General features: G+C 37.1%; 1 protein-coding gene across 7 annotated transcripts in view; it reads right to left on the bottom strand.

Annotated features, from left to right (window-relative positions):
* Window positions 1-20460, bottom strand: part of ZFHX4 (zinc finger homeobox 4) — a 180631-nt gene that overhangs the window by 100654 nt on the left and 59517 nt on the right. The window lies entirely within an intron of this gene.

Raw genomic sequence — 20460 nt, 5'->3', positions numbered from 1 at the left:
AACATACAAAATATTGTTTACATATTATCTCATTTGATGTTCACAAAAAGTCAATAGGAAAGTCAAGGAAGACATTAATTTCTTTTTCTAAATCTGATTTTCTGGACTTTTACTATTACATATATTCCTAATATTCCTAGTATCCTCAACTGTATTCTTCAATATTTGTTTTGTCAACTAGAAGTTCCTATATCTAATGCAGACATAATTACTGTCCTCTAGGTAAATCTGCGTCTTTTCTCCTGACTTCATGCTTCCTATAATCTCCAGGAGGCTATCTCTATAAATACTAAGAACGTAATTGGGTGTTCTGGACCAGAAACTAGTCATACTTTCTTTGTAGCACTAGTGGGATGGTGTCTTACTCATTCACGATGGTATCTATTAAAACAAAGTACTCTTGTACAGCATCTCAATGTGTTTTCATTGAACTACTGGCTGTCCTCCAGAGGGGTAGGCCCACTCCAAGAAAGCATTCTAAAAATATTGATTTTATTTGTAAGTAATTTTTCTCCAAATGACCTTTCAATTTTAGAGTATTCTACCCAGTCATATTAGTACTAAATAGCCCAAACAAGACAACCCACTGCAAATATTCCCAAGTGATCTATTGTAACATGTTTCCTTCAGCATCATTGTGTGTGTGGAGTCAAAGAGATGGCTCTAAAAATCAGGCCAGAAAACAGTCAAAAAGGAGACATTTGCTTCTGAGTCTCATTTAAAACTCAACAGGCTTTATCTGTGAAACATTCCAAAATTAAAGAATCAACTGATTTTTCAGCCTGAATACTAAAGCGCTTTTGCTTATATTTTAAAACACATGTATTGTTGAAAAGAGTAGTTTTCATCTCTTCAGATTCAAGGTTCTCTTTTTATAATGTCCCCTTTACTATAGTGAAATAAAATCACATATAACATTATCTATCTACACACAGAAATTAAACAAATCAGTATAATGACCTAAATGTATAAAGACAGAGAAAACAAAAGAATGTAAGATAAAACGATACATATTTCACTTTGGAGAAGCTGAGGCATGGCCACATGTATAATGAAAGAGGTATATGCTTGCAGCCAAATGTAGCAAAAGCATCACTGTGGATTCACAAGCACAAAGGCACCTGGTTAAAAGTGTCTTGCACGGCCAACTCACATTTCATGAGGAGGCTTCTTTTTAGTGATGCAGTTTCTCAAAATGGTAAAAAGTACAGTGGCAACACCAATTCTAATAGGCGAGGTAAAAGACACTTTGAAAAGCTGACTCTCAGCTCTCAGAAATACAGCAGAAGCTCTCGCACATTGCAGTGGTCCAGTGGACCTGACCCACACCTATGAAATGCCTTTAGAAATCTATCACTGTGATCACCAACATCGCCACAGATTTTCAGAACACCCCTAGGACGATACTACCCCTGCTTAAACCTAGGAAGTCAACCCAGGCTTCCTACTGAAAGCCAGGCTGAATTTGAACTGTCCGTGATCGTCCTGGTTCAGAAAAGCTTTCCCTAGCTCCCAGGACTAAGGGATTAAAGTCTTCCGTTTACATGTCTCTTTCACAGCACATACCTTAATTTATCAGATATGTGATTTTAAAGTGTTTATCTCCACTTTCAAGCTGTAAGCCCCACGAAGGCAAGTCAGCATCTGTCTAACCCTGTAGCCTTAGTTCCGAAACTGTTGTCAGCACATGATAGGTGCTCAACGATAAAGGAATGTTAATGAAAGAATGGATAAATGAATTTGTATCCACTCAAAAGTTTGAAGCCCTGACATACTGTTTCACCGGGTAAGGTGCTGAGATATTGATCTCTGAGTATGTATATCTACCTACTGTACTGAACGTTAGGTGCATCTTTAGAAATTTTTTAAAAAAAGAAAAAAGCTCTTTGGAGAAACAATAAAAACAAGTCAAAATGAGAAGGCAGTTCTTCCTTACGTAATGAACTCAATATGTATCGTAGAACACAGCCTAAAAACATATGATCTTTAGATTCTTATTAGTGGACTAGGTGATTGCTTGAATTGCCAAAAGAATATTTTCAAGGTACTAAATGAATATTTATGGTTTCTGTAACTAAAAATGGCTTAACAACATAAACTTCAGACAACGTATCTTCAGAACTAAAGAATCGATCACTTACATCATTTTCCCATCTTAATATGATAGTTTCAAGCTGTCTCTCATGGAGAGTATATTTTACTTTATTTATATCCTATATCATTCCACAAGAGGTTTGAGGTCTATATTATAAAGGAAGCATTTCTATCCTTGGTAAAGACTGAACAAGTTCTTTTACTTTTTATCTTGGAACTGAATAAAATCAACCAAATTAGAACCCAAGATAAAGGTTGAAATATCTAAATGTTATAATAATGAATTTAACTATCCAAACGCATCTCCAAACCAAAACTTAGCCAGATGTTCAATCATCATTTCTGCTTTTCCAAGTGTCTGCAGTTCCCTCTCTTAGAATGCTGGAGCGCTCAAATCTTTGATAGTTAATTGTACAGGATTACTGTTGGGCAATCGACCAGCTCCCTGTCCTGGGGGCAGATCATTTTATTTAATGGTTCATCACCAAGACTTTACTAACACAAAGGACAACACAGATCACTGCAGTATCACAAAAGGGACCAACCGAGAGTCAGCCCATCCCACCTGGGAGGAATTTCACTTAATAAACGACCTAGGTAAATGGTAACCAAAATGAGTAGCTATTAAGACCAAAAGCAGGTTAAGTAAATTAGCAACTGGGGGAATAGATTTTTTTCACCTTTACTTGTAAAGTTATATGTTACCTAGTTCAACATTTCTCTCAAATACACTAATTTGCCTTAAAAATATAGAAATAACATCTGCAGTGGGTTGAAACACAAAATCAGATAAACAAAAAAGATAACGACATTTAAGGTTTGAGAGTTTCACATTTTTTCACCAAAATTGGACTTTTTAATTTTCAAAATATAAATACCTAATTAAAAACAATGTCATTTTTGAAATAATTTTATTTTGTGGAAAATATTTAATTCACAGATCAGCACTATACCAATGAAAAATTAATCTTTAAATTTATCTTCAGAAAAAGAAGATAAATACATGCCCCGATGTATTTCACATTGAAGCCTGGATGGCTCATGTTTGGGAAAAGCGGTTGTTTGCCAGCAAAACCAGAAAAGTTGCCACAGGCCTCATATCAGCTCTGTTGAGCTCAGAAGTCATAAAAATGATTAAACTCTTTACAATGATATTTACCTAAAAACCTAATTACAGATGAGAGGGACATACTTGTCCTTATGCTTGATATTAAGACACAGTAAAAATCCCATTTGTCTTTTTTATGCTTTTTTTAAATTTATAAATCATTTATGCAATTTGCACCATGTTTTTCTATTTGGGAATATCTTCCCCCTTCTACTTGGTAATTTCTCAGGCACCTTTAAAGACTGAGATCAAATGTGTCATCACTCAAGTCCCCCTGAAGGCTCCATGACCATCTCTGTCCTCTGTGCTCCCAGAGAGCATTTTTCCTACCTGTTTCTCCACTCCCCCATGTTGTGCTGTCATTTACTTGTTTACATGCCTCTTTCTTCCATCACAGCTCCGTGAATGAAGGGACTACGTTCCCTCCTTTGCATCCTCAGCATTCAAAATAGTTCCTGGAACTTAATAAGAGCTGAATATATTTGTTTGAAATGAATGAATGATGTTCCACAGGCAAACTATGTCCCTTGACTATGATAATAAAGCTCATGAATGAAAATATCTGGGTCAGAATCTAAAATGAACAGCAGTCAGAAGTCAGTGGTCCCCTGTCACCTGCTGGCTCGGGGCTGCCTCACTGGGGAACCCTTCGCTGTGCACCTCAGTGTTCCACCCCTGGCGCCTCATCTTTAATCTCCCTTCTCTCCTGGGCTCCTCACATCCTGTCTGTTCTGATTAGGAGACACAGGCATCGTGCCTTTCCTGTGAATCAGGAGATGGGTGTTCTAGCCCCAGCTCTTCTCAGTTAACTACACGAGCTTTAGCAAAACACTGCCCTCTCCGAGCCACCTTCCTCACCCACAAACAAGGCAGAGAGAGGTTAGGGCATGGGAGGTCATGGGTGTAGAGTGAGACGGACCTAGGTGCAAGGCTTTCATGCCCCTAAACGTGTCAAAGAGCCCTAAAGTTCATGTCCAATTTGTAAAACCACCATGATTGATCTGCTAGTTTCATCAGATGGTGGTAAAGAGCAAACAAAAGCATCAGAGATTTAGAAACAGGGAAGTGCTTAAAGACCTCTGATCTTCTTCTGTAGAGAGCTCATACATCAATGTAGTGATCCACTGTCCTGCAGTGATATTTTTCTGTATTCTCACTAAATGCAAATCTGACTACATCACCACACCCCTCCATTGCACATCACGCATACCTCTTCTTAAAAGACTCCAATGGTTGCACTCAGAATAAAGCCCCTCACTAAGCCCCTGGTGAATCCATTTCTAGAGATTTGCCCTCTCAAATGGTGTCTTACCAGCCTCACTGAACTAGTTCCAAGTCCCTGATTATCTCCACCCTCTCACTGCTGCACATTTACTAACTCTGTGCCCTGACACCCGCTCCCCACCCCCCAGTACTTTCTCATACCTCTCTCATAGCGCTTGCCATGCTGTATTGCAATTTTTTTTGGTCTGGCTTCCACTTGTGACTGAGAGAACAGAGGTGGTTGTGTACACTGTCGTATGGTTGGTGCCCAGCCTGGTGCCTCTTGTGTGTAATGTCATTGAATAAGGTTTGCAGGAAGGATAAATTACTGCCTGGAAACCCCTGCTTGACAGCTATTCATGTTCCTGGGTTAAGAGTTGGCCATAATGTGTATTGATTAAATATGGCTATCTCATGGTAAATTCCTTCCTCATTATTGGAAAAATAAGCCAAGCTGTGGTCAATTAAGTAAATGCAGAGGAAAATATGATATTAATTTGGGGGTATATAATAGACATAATAACCATTTTTAAAAATTTGGCAATTTATACCCTGCTTCTTTTCACAAAGGATACAAGAAAGCACATTTGTGGAGTGAAAAAAAGAAAAGGAGATCAGAAATATGCATGCAAGTAAGGATCTATGAAGCTGCTATAGTTGAACAGTAAATCTGGGTCTGAGCTTCCTGGGAAGCAAAAATGACATTCACAGTAACATGTACTACAATCTTGATGTGGCAAGAGGGTGGCGGTGGTGATAGAACAGAGGAAATGGTTTGAAATGTGAGCAATTTGACTGTTTGAAAAAATGTAATAGATGTTACATGCGATATGCATGCATGAAATTAAAATGAACCCAAATTAAGACAAAATATTTTATAAGGTATCTATCTTTAGAAATTTCATTAATAATCAACAAAAGCCACTTTGTTGCTTCTGCGACCTATGAGCCTCTACCCACCCATCCCAACCCCAGTCTAGCCCTTCTGTTTCTTGCTCCTGAAATCAGACATGTAACCTAGTAATGAAAAGGTTGAACACAGGTGGAAATACTTAATGCTTTACATTTTGAAAAGTGAGATTATTTAATAATTGGGCCGGGGAGATACTATACAAATTACACTATAAAATAATAATTTATGATTTAAATGAAGAACAAAAATAATTAATTTCTCTTGGATCTTCATACTGTTCATTAAGCCAAATAAAATAAGTGAAAGAAGAAAATGACATGACAAAGTCCTTCCACGTTGGCCTTGAAGAGACAATGTCACCACTGCATACTGAGAGAGCCGCACCTAAACGAACCTGCACCAAGAAAGTAAAATTCTTCTTTGAAAGGAGTTGACTTTGATGCATCTTCTAGTGGCCTAACTTAATCCAGATAATGACAGTGAACTCACAGGAAGTAAATTGATGGAAATAACATTAGGGTGTGGCCTCTGAAGGCTGTGATGGTACTGTGAGGTCAAGTGACAGAGAGAAGAGAATGAGCTGTGTCTCACCACTAGCTCACAAAAGTGAGATCATTAATGATGCTCAGCTTAACCATGCAGACTCTCTAGGGTCTACTTTATCTATGCAACAAATGACACTTGCTCTAAGACTAAAGGTTCAAAGGCTCTGTCCTGATGCTTAAAAGCAAACACAACTAACAACAAAAAACAACAGACTATTTCTACATAATTTCCAACAAGCAATTTCTATAATGTTTTGTGTTACTTAATAGAATGTTCAGACTTTCAGACAGCATCCATAGAATGCCAAATAAATGCACAAGTACTAGGTTTAACTTTTAATAAACAAGTTTGCAGGTAGTCCATTTTGTAACATGTATTCAGTATAATAATGTTTAACCAAGGTTTTATATTATCTATGGCATCCTGCTCTTCTTCATAACCTATGCTAATGAAGACTTGACTGAAGAGTCAAAAAGGGGAAAGCAGGGGCTTCCCAGGGGCTTCCCTGGTGGCGCAGTGGTTGAGAATCTGCCTGCCAATGCAGGGGACACGGGTTCGAGCCCTGGTCTGGGAAGATCCCACATGCCGCGGAGCAACTAGGCCCGTGAGCCACAATTACTGAGCCTGCGCGTCTGGAGCTTGTGCTCCGCAACAAGAGAGGCCGCGATGGTGAGAGGCCCGCGCACCGCGATGAAGAGTGGCCCCCGCTTGCCGCAACTAGAGAAAGCCCTCGCACAGAAACGAAGACCCAACACAGCCAAAAATAAATAAATAAATAAATTAAATTAAAAAAAAAAAGGGGGGGAAAGCAATATGAGTTTCTCAGGAAAAGAAAAATATTTCCCTACACTTAGATCTAAAAAGGTAGAAATGATAAAAGACTGATGATTCGTATAGATAACAACTAAAACATCCTGAGTAAAAACACTCCATAATTAAATTACAAGCAAGCAAAAAAACTGGGAAAATATTTATATCACATGTAACAAAGAGCTAGTATTCTTAATATATAAAGAGCTCTAATACATGAATAAGAGAAAAAACTGAACACCTCAATGAAAAAGTGTGCAAAGTATATGAGCATACAATTCACTAAAGAATTTAAAGAAAGTCTGACCTCACTATTAATAAAAGTAAAGTAACAATAAATACCTTTATTTACTATTAGGAAACATTTAAAAGAATAATAGCCCACAACGTTGGCCAGGATATGAACATTCTCCAAAGTTGCCCGTGCAATATTAATAGACCCAACCACCTGGTGGGCAATTTGGAAATATGTGTTTAAAAATGCATGCCATATAATGAATCAATTCTCTTCCTAGAAATTTATCATAAAATAATTAGGAAAGTATATCAAGAAACACAAACAAATATGTTCCTAAGAATAACTGTTCACATTTCCTAAATGCCAAGTACTGTAAATAGCACTTTATCTGTTTCAATCCTTACAGCAATCACATTCTACTGATGCAAAAGTAAAAGACTTATGTAGGTGAAAGGATTTTTCAAAGATACAATGAGCAGAGCCAAGAATCAACACCATGTCAGTATGATTTCAAAGCCTTAACCACCAACTTATAGAAGGATATTTTTTTACTTTTTTTTTTTTTTTTTCTGATTCAAAAATGTCCTAGGACAGACACAGAGTGACTAGGACAAGGGATTGAAGATCCAGAGACATAAAGAGGAACAAGAAACAAATCAGACAGACAAAAATGAAGAAAGACACAGAAACAGAAAGAGAGCTGGAAAGGTAAAAAGACACAGGTGGAGAGATACAGGACATGACAGAGAAAAGAAGAGGCACATTTTGAAATTATTAATACTGTATCTGATTTTTTTCTTTTGGCTGTCTGTTTCTTATTATTTTTTGAAACAAGTATTACTAATATAATATACATATTTTTAAAAATAAGTGAATTTACAGTGGAGGTAGGGAACACAGAGTTATCTAATTGGTTATATGCCTGAGAGCACTACTAAAGCAAATAGGCTAGGAGGTTTCATAAGTTTGGATCTTGCACTAAAGGCAGAGGGTATAATTCCAAAATGTAAACCAGTAAAGGTAGATTTCTGGGAGCACAGGATAAAAGATAAAAGAAACTTCTGGTCCAACTTAATTCTAAAGAAGGCCCGAAGTGTGGTTATTCCATGTTGTTGATCTGGGGATACACAGGTAGTTTATAAATCCATACAGAAGGAAAGACCAGTATCATTTTTAATGGAAACTATAGTCCCTATTTGCAACCCCAAAGAATGTACATGTGTGCACCTATGTACTCACACACATATGTGTACATGCTTACACATACTTCATAAAACAACACAAAAACAAAAATAAACCCAGAAACCTTTTCAAGTGGCTACGACAAGGCTAAATGGAGAAACACTAATGGTGGTAGATCAACCATGTCAATTTAAGACACAAAGAACTAATTAAGTTACTGTAGAGGCTTCACCTTCTTCAATTACACTGCCTAGGGTTTGCAGCTAAAATTAGGTAAAAAACTATTTCTGCCAAAATTGTCTAGAACCACATATTTTTAAATAGCAAAAGATGAAATATATATGAACTGCTACATGCAAGTGTTTTCCATTCTTTTAAGTCATTGCCAAATTTTTTAAAGCCATAATTTAGAGCCATACTAAATATGATTAAATATTTATGAATGAAACGACATTTTTCTTTTTCTTGTCTTCGTGAAGGTAATTGAAAATTATGAATAACGCTGTCAAAACTCTAAGCTTCACAGAACTTTCCCCAAATTGACTCCGAATGTCCAGAAAGGACTGCAGGGGAGGCTGGAATCAGTTTGAGCATCCTTTCCTTAAGAATTAGTTTCTTTCTAGCAATAATAATCTGTTCTCAGCACCAGGGTGGTCCATGCATGCTGTTCACGACCACCTTAGGATACCCATTGCTTGTAAAGACTACTCTTGATGAACTCAGTCCTCTAAATGCTCATCATCAGAGCTGGAGCAGTATATTAGAAATGCAAATAAATTGAGACTTTCTTTCCTAAGTCAATATTCTGACCAGAATGAAGCATACAGAGAATAATATCATGTATAAACCAACAAAAACACCAAAGACATGAATTTATGGCCAAAGTGTTTACCTAACAGCAGGTGGCAAACTATAGTTTTATCTTACCTTCTTTCCCACTCATTTCCCCCACAATTAGTTCCAGAACTTCTGATAAAGGTGAGGTGAGAAAGCAAATAGTTTTGCTATGGTTTAACTGAACCTATACCAGAGACGGAAATAAAGATGGCAAATAGATTTCAATTTGCCTGCCCCTTCTTTTTTTTTATAAACATCTTTATTGGAGTATAATTGCTTTACAATGGTGTGTTAGTTTCTGCTTTATAACAAAGTGAATCAGCTATACATATACATATATCCCCATACCTCCTCCCTCTTGCGTTGCCTGCCCCTTCTAATCAACTGGTAAGCATTGCCAAGAACACTGAGTCAGGAAGGATTCTGAGTGGCTTTATTAATTACTGATGTCTACCATATAAACCCAAGTGAGACAGTGGAGACTACCATTTGATTCTATTCTTTCTTGGCTTTTATGTCTAATATACTTCCATTCTTAGTTAGGCTTATTCTCAAATGTCATCTTATTTTCATGGAAATATAAACAACTAGATATAAGTCGGAGTTTTTTTTGGGTGTGTGTAAATATTAACATAGACATTAGTTAGGCTGAGGTACCCACTCAGCAAGAGGTGATGGACTGAAAGATTTAACCAGGTAGTGAACAGAGATGAGTGAACACATGACCCCCTATGCATGTGAGTCAGAGGAACGGATTTGCTGTGAATTCCAAGGGCCTCCAAGAAGCATTGCAAAGAGGAAACGAGAAATTCCATATTTAAGCTTCCTGTAGAAGATTGGGTGATGTGGGGAGACAAGCACATAGTCCTACTAATCAGTACAAACTGTTTACCCTATTCTTATTACAAGTTTGGGTCTTATCAGCTTCTGTATTATAAAAAAGTATTAGAAAAATGGCTTAAGAAGACAGTAAACATTTCACTCTCTGAATGATTATGCATTATTGTGTTATTTTTATCATTTATTTTCAAAATAGTTTAGAAAGGTTTAGATGAGTCCTTATAGTAAAGGAGGGAAAAGGCGACATTTAGATTCAGATCTGAGTCTGAACCTCAGCTCTGTCACTGAATTTTTTTCATTCATTAATTTCTACATTTGACAAAGACTTATTAAGTATTATATGTAATGGGAAAACAAGACAAATCAAAATATTTTACAGAATTTACAGTGTAATTAGGAAACAGAGCAGGAAATTAAAAAGTGGAAAATATTGTAAAGATGCATTTTGGAAGCAGAAAGGCAAGGGTGAACATGGCTAGCAACTGAATTTCTTTCGTACATACTATACATCCTGCTTCTTTGCGGAGTTATTTTGAGGATATGAGATAGCATACAACTTCTTTTACTGTAAACATACTAATTTACTTCTTACTCTATTAAGGTTGAAAAGAACACAATCTGTCATCTTAAGTCCAGGCCATGTCCCTTTGGTGTCAAATTTTTCACTCTAATCATACAACAGCATTGTTAAGCATTCGCAAAATAAATATCAGTCTTTATATAAAGGCAATATGGTTTTAGAGCATCCCTCCTAGATATAAATGCAGAAAAATTCTCCTTGAACTGTAGACATCCTCAGGGAAAGCTTTCTGATAACCACAAGCATCCAAGCCCCTAATCTTGGTTAATCACTAACAGGTTAGCATCTCTGAAAACAACACAGCCTAAGAGCAGAAGAATGTGTGGTCTGGTTCTCATAGAATTTTAAACCTGGGACAAAACATAGGGATTTAGAAGGTTATTTTTTTATAATCTGAATTAATAACACATTATCAGTTTGGTAAGAAAATATGAACAGCAATTATCAAGCTTCCAGATATGCAACATAGCTCAGAAATAGAATGTGTTTGCTACTGACTCTGTAGAGGAAGAATATATAATTTTTAGTACAATATAATTAAACAATCTATCAAAGCATCTTAAAACACTGCAAAATCTTACATTATTTGTACTGAATTAGTAATTAGCTCAATAAATCCTATTCTATCCTCACAACACCTATAATAAGATAAACAACATGTATTGGGTAAAAATGGAAAATAATTGCATATCATAATGTACTTTGTTTCATTTATCTATATTACAGGATTATAAAAATTCGAAATCAGCTTCTCTCTGCTCTTAATTCTAAAACTTTTGGTTGAGGAAACGTCTAGCCCAGGAAGTTGTACCAAGTTCATAAAGAATCAGGACTTCCCATTTTCTTTCTTATAGATGAATAGGTAGCTAGTCAACTAACTCTTAAAATTCTGGACACAGAATGCCACCTAAAGCATCTTACCAAGAAAAATGGCCCTAAATTAATGAGGATTGATAGATGTTATTCTTTCAAGGAAACTTAAGAGCTTTTGACCTTGGACAAGTCACTTGGTCCTACACAGGATGATGCTACTCATCTGGAAATTGAGAGACAATCAACTAGGCAAGATCAATTTATAGAAAAGATCAACTTTCTGCTAGACAATTGAGGTCAGAAGACTTCAAACTAGCACTTTATGAAATATTTACATTAAATTGAAGAAAATCATAAGTAACAGAAAATGGCATATCACGTAGAGATGGTAAAAAGTCTCAACTGAATGTCATGGAACACAATGGTCCAGTATTAAATTGAGTACACATGGCATCAATTTTAAAGAAAGCCTGGATCTCTTGAATTTAGCAGTTCATTCCAAAGTCTTCCTTAAATACTGTTCATTTTACTAAGTTTTTTCACCTGGATTATAACAGAAGAAGACAGCAATCTGTCAGCTTTAAATCATAATACAAATGTGAAGTATTATTATTTTATTAATCAATAATTAATAATAATTCCAGACAACGTAAATTAATTTAGCTTTACAGGGGTTGAAATAGGGGAAAACTGGGATTTCTGAGCAAAATGTTTACATGAATGAAGGAGTGGATTAAAACTTTAAATATGGTAGCAACAATTGTATAAAGCAGGCAGGAGAAAAAAGGAATAGTTAAGTTGAAAGGCTGATTTGGAGGCTTTTACCATGGTCTAGGTTTGAGGTAATAAGGTAAATTAAAAAAAAAAAAAAAAAACAAGAAAACACACAACTAAGAAAAGATGCTAAACACAAAATTACAAAGTTTGGCAGTTGGTTGGGTGGAAATACATGATAGGAGTAAAAAGAGAATTTCAGAGTTCAGCGAGTGGGAGAATAGACATTCTGCTAACAAAACGTAAGTCAGTAGTAGTTGGTTGAGTAGGGAAAAAGCTAAAGAGTACGTCAGTGTAGATACATAGGTTTGAGAACCTTACAGACATCCATATGGAAATGGAATCTAGAATTCAAGAGAGCACTTAGGTAACAGAGAAGGATTTATAGACTACTAATGTCATGTGAGTAGATAAGATTATAAAAATGTTTAAAAATTACAATAAGACCAATGATGGAATCTTGAGTAAAAGTGATGTTTGAAAGTTATGGAAGGAATTTTATTCATTCTTTCTTTCAGTTCCTATTACTGTGTTAAGTATCATCTAAGTACTGAAAACGTAAAAACTAAGACAGAGGGCATGATGGATATTTGGAAACCAAAAAACCTGTGTTTCCCTTTGTGATGTTTACAAGTATAATATATAGTCTTCCTGCAAATATCTCTTGAGAATCAACTCCTTGAAAGGAATTTACCAAATGCTGAAAAAATTGTTACTCTTGGTTTCTGAAATTACCATAATATAGTAATCACTTTTCCTTGGAAAATACAGTGAATTACAAAACTAATGGAAACTCTACAAGTACCGAATTTAGTGCATGTGTGAAGTTTCTACAAGACTTTGTTAAAAAGAAAAAGTAAAAATCAAGGGTTTTGTTGCATACCACGTCATAATTAGGTGAAAGCACCATGGCTGTGTAAACAGAGTCCAATCATAGTTAACTGAAAGTCCACTGGTCAAGTTCATGGCCATTTAGTGAGATGGCTCTCAAGCAGTGAGACCACCAGTGGGGGTGAAATGATTGAGCCAAAGAGGTGAAACAATTGCCTCCCTCTTTTACACCAGATTCTTCTAGTCTCCTGAATGGTTGTTTAGTCTTCGTTTCCCTCTTAAACTTTACATTATCACATGTAAAGATCCTTTCACTCTCTAGCATGTGACCAGAAAATGTTATTTCTAGACACATAAGAAAATAATTTTTAAAACTGGTATTTATTTTACATAGTTTGAACAGAAAAATACTGAGGAGGTCTTATTCAAAACAGAATGGTCCAGAGCTTACTTTTTCTTTTTTAAGTGAAAAGTGAATGAAAACCTTCATATCAAAAGAATGAAATCTTGAAAATGATGATTAGGGGTGGATCCTGCTTTAATTCTCTGCTTAGAATTTCTATCATAAAAGCAGGGAAAAAAGGTCTACTTTTTAAAGCAATTTATACATCAAATAACATTACTTGGATTGATTGCAGGCAGGTTAAAAAGTTCTACAAGAAGTGACACCTTCCAAAGACATGTTACCAGAAATCACCGTCGAGCCTAAAGAAATAAATGTAATGCTGAACACTAGCAATGCTATACTTGGCGTATTTTCAAAGACTCCTGCTCTCTTTAACTTTCAGGCCGGGCCACTACATGAAATGAACCTTTCTTTATTAAAAAAAATATTTACCCTATATACTTCAATGTTCTTTGAATACTATGTTGTCCCAAAGCTGCAAAAAACTATTTTAATCATTAAGAAAATTTTCTCTTATCTATATACCACACCTTTCATCGAATTCAGAAGCTTGTCCATGCATATTACTGAAGTATTATTATCAAATGCTCTAATTATCTCTAATTGTCTTTAACATTGTCTCTGCTATAGACTCCAAAATGTACACTGAAGTTACTATCTTTAGGAAAAAAAAATTTAAGATTAAACTGTATATCTATCTCCTAGAAAATTTTATACAGCAAAATTCAGAAACTAATTGAATTTTCAACCATCTCTTTTGTTTTAGGGGCTTAAAATGAAAAAAAAAAAAAGAAGTACAGTCCTACCCTACAAAATGCCACTATTCAGTATGTCAGGACAAGTCTACCATTTGTAATCAATCACCCAAGAAAGGAAAATAAAAACTATACCTACACAACTAAAAATTTCATTTTATGGGTATCTGTACATACATTTGCAAATTGTGGACCTTACTATGAGCAAGGAGAGAAAACATAGCCTCTCAACTAATGTTCATTTTTTCCCAATTTCATCCAAAGTCAAGTGTTTCCAAGGAAGGAGGGTCACAGAGCATTCCAATCTATGGTCAAGTAGCACGGGAATGATGGTAGATTTAGTGCCCCAGCAGAGCTGATTCTAAAGCTGGGCCTTGAAGGATGAATATATGTTTCTTAGGGGAGGATGAAAGAGCATTTCAGACTGAAAGGACAGCCTGTGTAGGAACACCACAGCTGAAAGTTCATGTAATGATGTGGGGACAACTAGCACTCCAGAGTGGAGAGAGCGAGAATTCCTAGACTGACGTGGCATCAGAAAGAGCATTTTCCCAAAATCAGATTTCCAGGCTCTTATCTAGAAATAGAAACTCCAGAGTGGAGCCTGAGGATCCAGATTTTCAAAGCTCTTTAGGAAAGCAGAGGACATAGAGCGAGCCTTGTGCATCCCCAGAGTAAGCCTAGGGTAGCACATACATCATTAGGAATGACTACACACTTTTAGTTGATGCTTTGCCAACAGCAAAAAAATGCTTATAGAAAGTATAGCATAGGGCTTCCCTGGTGGCGCAGTGGTTGAGAGTCTGCCTGCCGATGCAGGGGACACGGGTTCGAGCCCTGGTCTGGGAAGATCCCACATGCCGCGGAGCAAATGGGCCCGTGAGCCACAATTACTGAGCCTGCGCATCTGGAGCCTGTGCTCCACAACAAGAGAGGCTGCGATAGTGAGAGGCCCGCGCACCATGATGAAGAGTGGCCCGCGCTTGCCACAACTAGAGAAAGCCCTCGCACAGAAACAAAGATCCAACACAGCCATAAATAAATAAATAAAGCACACCTAGTATAGTGTAATTAAAAAAAAAAAAAAATTGATTAAAAAAAAGAAAGTATAGCATAATTTGCTTTTGTTGTCATCACCATTGTTTTTTTAATGGCCAAGATCTGGCCAGAAAAGCCACAGGGAGGGCATGGGTACTCACATGTATACGCCTTAAACGATGAAGGGGTTAAATTATATTCAGCCACCACCTTTTTTAAAAAAGGCCTGAGTCTTTCATCCAACAAATAGTAATGGAGTTTGGCTGGATGAACTACAGGGCTGACCTGCCTATCTAGCATTCCAGAATGACAGTGATGCATCACAATAGGCGTGGCCTTTAGAAGACACTAAAATAGTAAGAGTCTCTAGATTTACCAGTTCACTACTGAAAGCATGTGCATACAGCTATGTAAACAGTGTGAGCATTAGTAGCCAATGACATATTTCTAATGCCTGCAGAGACGTCTTCTTCTTTTTTTTTAACATTTCTTACTCAACTCTACTTCGTAAATATGTTCCAGATAAACAGTTAAAATGAACTATGACTTAAGCTCCTTCATCAGGTCTCACCTGTCCTGGACAGATTCTTTCCCCAGGACCCAGAGTTGGGAATTTTAAAGAGGTTTAGAGTTTCCACATGGAACCATGAATTCATTCAGGTGGTCACCACTGAATTTTACGTGTTCCAAAACACACTTGACTTAAAACGGCTATCATGGGCGGCAGTCATGTTCATGAAAAGTAGAAACGTCTTAGCAGACACCAGTGATGTGATGGCCAGAGATGGGAATGATGGGAAATGTATCTAGCATGTGTCGGCCGTGCAGTGTGCAGCACGATGTTTGGACGTGCAACATAGATTTTTGCCAAGTTAACTTAGCAGGTTCTCCCTGCTAAGACGAGGACAGAACTCCGTCACGGGTGCAAATCACCACCCGGTCTCCAAGATTCAATCTGAAGGCCTAACATCTGTGACTGCCAGCGGCAAACTCCATATTTTACTTTCTTTCAACTTCCTTCCCGTCCTACGCGTCTCGTTTTTCCGGTCCTGCTGCATTGCGCATACAAGCAGGAAATGCAAAAGATGTAAACTGTTTAATGAGAATAAAGTAAAAGTTTGGAAAAGACGATTCTTACTCAAGTCCTTAAAGAAATAACCTTCTTTAAAAAAGGTGTGTGTGGGGTGTGTGTTTGTGTGTGCGTGTGTGTGTGTGTATGTGTGTGTGTTTTCTCACAAGCTAAGCTGCAAGAATTGTCAGACACACAGAATGGGAAAAGGAAATGGCCTGTAAGATGTCAGGCGATAATACACCTCGGGAGGTCAAGCTGGGTTGCTTGACGAGGGCCTTTTGGTCACTGCCAGTTCCGATTTATCAGGACGCTATTGATGGCCACACCAAAGAGGCCCGAAGGAAGAAGAGACTATTAAATCACTTGTTTACCTCAAGTGAGCACCAGTGGTACTCAGTCAGTGATTTTATTGATCCACAATACTGTTCAATTAAGTGTGTTTATTTTGATTCTGCGATTAGCATGCATTTGCTGAAGGAATACTCACAGTGGAACAAAGTCTAAAATTATCCCTTCCACTCCCCTCACTTTTTCCTTGTGTACCGGTGTCATTTTGAGTTAATGGGTTATACATTAAATGAACAGATATTATCATGTTTAAGGGTAATACTGAGGGCAGCTCTCAGGCCTTCTGAGATTTCATTTCCTTGGTACAGTCAGTGAGGAGAAGAACAGAGCAGGAGTCAGAAATTAAGCTTAAGGGATGGGGCCCTCCTGGACAATAGGTAAAGATCTGGTTGCATGGCTGTTGAGAAAAGAAACAAGATCGATTTTGCTGCCAAAATGTCTAGATTCAAATAGCTAAATCAATAGGCTAAAGAAGGAAAAAATGAAAGCACAGTATATTTAGTCAAACCTGGGCAGGAAGCCATAACTCCAAGAGGGTCATGGTTAGGATTTGGTGTGGCTCGTTCACCTCACCCAATGACCTTACCAATACCATCCCAATGCCCGCCCCTTTTTCTACCAGCTCCTAAAACACACAATCTTCATTCTCTGCTTATTCCTCTTGTACGTTCTCATTTATCCCCCTTAAGACAAATATGTTGGGCCTACTACTGTGGAAGAACCTTTAATTGTACATTGTGCCCAAATCAATCAAGCATCCGTTCCCACATAATAATATAACTGAAGAAAATAACATTTCTGAGATTCTATCAATAACTTCACTGTCATTGGATGAAGGCTGGACAGCATGACCAAAAGAATGCTGGCTGGAGTTTTTCAGAAACTATTCTGCTCTTGTCTTCATTAGAGCTGAGGCTGAGAACATGGTCATTTCTGAAATAGGAGAAATAAAAGAAAGCCTTGCCTACTCTTGTCCCCAGAATATGTCTATCTGAAGTAACTGGCTTTTAGAATGGCTGATATAAGGACTGGGATACTCTCAAAATAAAAACTTTCTAATTATTTTTAAGTGTCTTCATTTCTATTTATGCTGCAAGGCCCTTCCAGATTGTTTACACTGTCCAGAATGCCACTGCCAGGGTACTTCTCATTGTTCTTACCCCTAAACACAAATTTGCCTTGTTTACTACCCAAAAGACACATTTATCTCTCCGGAATCTTGGCCCACATAAATACGGATTGAATAACTCATTCCAGCTGTCTGTTTAGTTCATGAGATTTTACACTTGGGAATAATGATGGAGAGTAAAAAGAAATATTATAGAATCTCTGGACCTGACCTGGCTCTTGGCCACTGAAATGTGGTCTTCACACCTTTTGCCTGAGTTGATATTGAGAAGTAGGGGTTTCAAGTTAGGATTTCTCTGTTTACTCTTATTTCTCCCCCAGTGGAGCCACAGTTTTAAAGTTGGTGAATTTCACAGACTTTAAACACATAGATCTCATTCATGGAAACACAGCCACCACTCTTTGGCATCTCTTCATGGTCCAACTTCCCTAGAGGGTGATTTATATTCCACTTCTGGAATTCCATGCACGTTTGGTTTTACTGTACACTCCTCTCTTGGAAATCTCATCCATTCTTATTATTCTACCTATGAATTCAATGGATATGATTTTCAAACCTACATTAGCAGTCCCTAATCTCTACTGTATTACTTCTTCCCCTTGATGTCCTGTAAGAACCTCAAACACAGGTGTGCTAAAAAATTGTACTCAGCGCTCCTTTCCTCTCAAGTAAATTCTTCATTTCTATTATCTACTTCTGACACAATCGCCCTCTACCACCATGTTTTAAAAACAACTTAGTCACTTGTAACTCTTCTCCTTTCTTTATCTTTACCACTCCCATAAGCAATTTTCAAGTTTTGTCAATTCTATTTAGGAAAAATCTTTTAAATATTTCCCCTCCTCCTATTTTATTCTTCAAGATTCTACATCTATTATTTCACTTGAATAAAAAGTAATGACTTACTTTGTTTCCCTAGAGTAATAAGGGTTTTGTGTCCTAGATACTAATCTCTTCCCCAGCCAATCCACTCTACCCACTTTTTTCCCTTCCTCTTTCCCTCTCTGCCTTCCTTCCCTCTTTCCTTTCCTTTCTTCCTCTCTCCTTTTTACTTACTTCCTCTTTTATTTCTCTAACATTAGTAAGCATGTTCTATGTGCCAGACACAGGAATACAAAGCCAAACCAAACAGGATCCTTTCCATCAGAGCCCTTCTAGATGAAGCTCTCCCACTCACATATTCACCTTCTAGATAACACTCTCTTGCCCAAAACTCAAAAAAAGAGACTCACCAAACAAATACAGAGTAAATTTCAAACTACTTACCTCACATTCAGCGATTCTCTTCCACCACCGTCACATTTCAAAATTAATGGAATCTCACCTTATTTTTGAGATCTAACTTTTTCATGGTTGTAATCCATGTAGCTTTAGCAATTTTAGATTGAAACTTATAAATCTATTTTATTTCCAGAGGAAGGAGAAGAAAATCACATTTAATAATTTTAGAACCTGAATCCCTTCTCAAACAAAGGTCAGGACCTATAAATATAAGAGACACTATATTCATATCACTTGAGAATGATAATAAACTCATAATATTAAATTTTAACTTGTACTTTGCTTCTCTAGTGAGCATTTCATTCAATCACGATGAGCAAGAATGCCTATAAGAAAATGGAATTACTCATGTTCCCATGATAGCTGGCATTATTCTTCCCTGGTTACGCCCATCTCAGCATGTGTCAACACTACAAATCTTCTAAGGCCCAGTTCAAGAATAATCACCATGATGCCTTTCCAGATAACCTGAGTGGAAAGAATTCCCTGTCCCCTAGCCTGCCCCACCAAATTTCCCCATTTCAATAGGTTATTATTGGATTTTTTAAAGCATGGACTTTTAGGCACACTTAAGAAGTGGGTACATTGAAAAAGTTTTATTTTTTGACTCCTAGGTAATATTCCAAAGTAACTATAAGGCTGTTATATTATGATCTCCTAGAAGAAAGCTTATCACACTTTATAGTTCTTTTCTTGGTATTCTTAAGGAGCAAAATGAATAGAAAGAGACAAAAATTAATGCTTAAGGACAACAGTTTCTAAATTTTTGAAATTTAACATGGACCTAAAAAAGAAAAAAAAGGACTGTGATTAAATCTGATAGGACAGTTAGTTCCTGGAGAAGACTCCAAGTGTCATAGTCCTATTGCCTATGACAGAGTGATATGGTCTTGAGAGCCATGTACCTTAGTCTCTGCTGATCTAAAGGTTCAGACAGAGGAAGAACTTCCTAAATCATGGTTTCTGCGTGAATTGCCTTATGTGGTTCTATAAGAATTTGGTTATAAGAAAAGTAAAAAGTAAAGACAAATCTGTTCTGCTAATCCCCTTGGATTTTTATGTAAGAAATATGGATAGACTGTGAGTATTAGAAATTAAGCCGATCAGTGGCTTTGGTTCAGTGACTAAATTTTGGAAGGCATACTTCTGAAGTTAAAAAGATCCTGGAGATGGCCACTGCAACTTAGACATCCAGAACTTGCTCAATGATCAGCAAACTTTCAGAAGTGGCTACCAAATCTTCATCCATTCTCTGTCCAGTGTCTATAAGCAAGTGAATATATGCTACTGAACTGACCTAGTTAGATCAGCACAAGCATGTTGAGAGCCATTAGCAGACACACTCATAAACCTCAGGATCCTAACAGGCATCTAGGGACCAGGGGCAAGGCTGGCTGGATGTCTTAAGAGAATGTCTCTAGGAGGTGGTTCCTCTCTACCTATCCACAAGAAAAACCAAACTTCTGACAAATGTGACACAAAAAATAATCTTGAGTGCCATTTTTGCAAAACCTTCCTTTCATTTGCAATCTCTTAGTTCATTAATGTGTAACACGATCTTTACATGTAACCAAATTACTAAATTCTAGAAAACTACACTCA

Source organism: Balaenoptera physalus (assembly GCF_965194825.1).
Source record: "Balaenoptera physalus genome assembly, chromosome: 17".
In the NCBI taxonomy this organism is placed as follows: Eukaryota; Metazoa; Chordata; class Mammalia; order Artiodactyla; family Balaenopteridae; genus Balaenoptera; species Balaenoptera physalus.
Note: the sequence above shows the minus strand (reverse complement) of the source record. Positions and strands in the feature narration are given on the sequence as shown.